The sequence below is a fragment of the Epinephelus moara genome, chromosome 10, assembly GCF_006386435.1.
Source record: "Epinephelus moara isolate mb chromosome 10, YSFRI_EMoa_1.0, whole genome shotgun sequence".
NCBI classification, from domain to species: domain Eukaryota; kingdom Metazoa; phylum Chordata; class Actinopteri; order Perciformes; family Serranidae; genus Epinephelus; species Epinephelus moara.
In genome coordinates, this window is record NC_065515.1 from 44823889 (window position 1) to 44826746 (window position 2858).

At 38.8% G+C, this 2858-nt stretch overlaps 1 protein-coding gene across 1 annotated transcript in view; it reads left to right on the plus strand.

The window, feature by feature from the left end:
* Nucleotides 1-2858, plus strand: part of LOC126396243 (cadherin-2-like) — a 430873-nt gene that overhangs the window by 77092 nt on the left and 350923 nt on the right. The gene's annotated exons all lie outside the window — the stretch shown is intronic.

The following is a 2858-nucleotide window of genomic DNA, read 5'->3' on the forward strand; positions in this document are numbered from 1 at the left end:
AAGTTGTTGCGCAATGGTGCCGGGTCCGAATGAAATAAGTAATTCCAGGGTGAGGAAAACGAGTACAACTCTCTCAATCAGCATGTTTTGAGAGGGCGCAGTTTCAAAATGACAATCACAAAAAGCCAGCACAAATACCAAACTTAATAAAACAAAAAAGTAAGAAAACCGAGAAAACAAGCAGGAGCGACTGCAACAGGCGCACGCGCATTACTATCTAAAGGGGATGTGCATGCATGTCATTTTCACAGCTTATTACTGGACTGTCACTGGTGGCCTGCGTTGTGGGTGAGAATGACAGAGATGCAATTCCGACAACTTCAGGCAGCCGCCGTCCAAAAGTCCAAGCAGACTGCACAAGCGCACTCCTTGATCACCTGAGCGGATCCTGCGCTTTTTATCTAGCGCCCCTGCTGTCACCCTCCAGCATCGCAGCTCAAGTTACACTGCGCATGTGCAATCCTCCCATGTTTGACCCCGTGTATCAGCCTTCTCTTGAATAGCCTTGGTTCAGAGTTGCTCTTAGAACTTTCCTAAATCAGGAGGAGCTCTCTTAGAGTACTCTTAGAGTATTTGTGAATACGGCCCTTGGTGTTTGGAGCCACTTTGGTTTCACTGTGAATTATGAGGATGATGAAATTTTAGTGGACAATATTGCGTTTTGCGAGTGCGATTACAATATCATAAATAAATGGTATCTTGAGTCTTGCTTGATTATCAAGGAAAACGCAGAGATTACCGATATATATATATTTTTTTTATGATCAAATTTTTATGTTTATTTATAATACCCAAACAGAACAAATAACAAAATATAAACTCAATGGAGCAAAATAATCATAAAGTGCACAATATACTAAAATATAAAATAAAAACAAAAAAAACACTAGAAAAGCACTCAGAGAGTGCAGACCTCCGCCAAGTAGGTGATATTCCCTCCCCTCCTCCCCATCATATTTTGCAGCCTGCATCACAATTAGGTTATTTGCATCACTATCATTATTCGGTTATATATGCCTTCACCATGGAGACACTGTGGTGTATTTATTTCATTTTTATTTTGTACCAACACATGTATTTTTCACTTTCTTTTTTTCCAACACAGAACATTAATTTCAACTTTAGAATTACAACAATATTTAGCAAGTAGAACAAGACGTGCTTTCCGGCCACCAGATGATGCTAATTTCATCGTCTTTAGAAATTGGAATTGCTGCTGAGGCTGTCAGACAATAGACTTTTTTATTATTTTATCAACTTTGCTTCAACTGATCACCACCAAAATTTTATCATCTGTTCCTTGTTCCATTATCCACCTTTCCTAAGAATTTCATCAAAATCCGTTCATAACTCTTTGAATTATTTTGCAGACAAACAGACCAACGCCGGCAAAAACATAACCTCCTTGGTGGAGGTAATAAAAATACAACATAGGCAAAACATCATAGACAAAACAAATACATAAGAACTCCCAATTTCCAACTCTGACCCCCACCCCCTAAGCCCCACTCGAACCCCATAGGCATTTTATAATAAACAAAACAAAGAAACAAAAACAAAAATAGTATCAACAAGTCAAGAGGAGATAAGCCAGCATAATAACCAGAATAATCAAAAGTTATCCAATTAACGTCTTAACCTTCTCTTTTACAATATCATACATCTTTATATTGTTCTCTTTGGCACCATGTATTTTAGCCACCGAGCTCTCCAAGTTCAATATGTCAAAAAAAAAAAAGATACCATTGTGCTATGGTAAGTGCTTATGGTTAAAAGGCTGGAGTATGGGGAAGAGATTGACCAATTATTGTGGATAGGGCTGAGGATACTGAGTGCCAGAAAGAATTAACCATTGTACAATCCCACATCATATGGATATATGTACCTGGGGTTCCTTGGGGACAAAATGAACAATTAGAGGAATGATTATGAGAGAATTTGGAAAGCTTTATTGGGGTTAAATGTGTTCTCATTACAAAATTGTAATGGATAGTTTGATGATTAGGGTTTCTGGAAGCAAGCTGAGTGGAGCTAATGAAATTAATTCTTGGCATAATATTCATCTTCACGATAGAAAAACGTGCCTGAAGAGATGTGGGATTAATGACCAACGAGATAAATCCGTCTTTATCGAGTTAAGTGTAGTTCCATAGTTGTTGGTGATGATTTTATGAATAGAAGAGAATATATTTAAACCAAGGTAACGACATTGTTTGACTACTGGAATAAAGGTGAGAGAAGCAGAAACTGATTTGGCATTGTCATTAAGTGGGAGCAGTGATGACTTAAACCAATTAATTAAATCCAGAGATGTCACCAAAAGCAGAAAAACTGTCAAGAAACAAGGGAGCTGCGTGGATAGCAGTCCTCAGGAAAATACAGGGAACACAATAAAATGCCTGGGTTGTATTGTGGAGGAATTGTATCAAAAATAAACTTCAGCCACTTCTTCTGTTCCTTCGTCCTTTGGCAGTCAAAACTAGGGTAGTTTCTGGTCACAATGAAGACAGCAGTAGACATGGCGTCTCCTCAGGTTCAAACTCTGCAGCCTCTCTCCTCTGCCTCAGCTTGGAGTAGGTGTGTTTGGGGGTGCGGCACAGACAGGCACTGTGTGCTATGAACGCTATTAGGTAACTATTCGCGGAAGTAAAAGCGGGAAATTCAAAACGAGCTGTTACAGCATAGGTGTAACGACCTCAGACACGAAACTGGTGGACTCAAATGCACGACTCGCAGTAGGTTTAACAAAAGTATTTTACTTGGCAAAATCAATTTAAACAAAAGGCGCTCTCAAGGAGGATATACAAAGTTCAAAACAAAACACTCACAATGAGGATCAAAAAATATCACAACTTAGA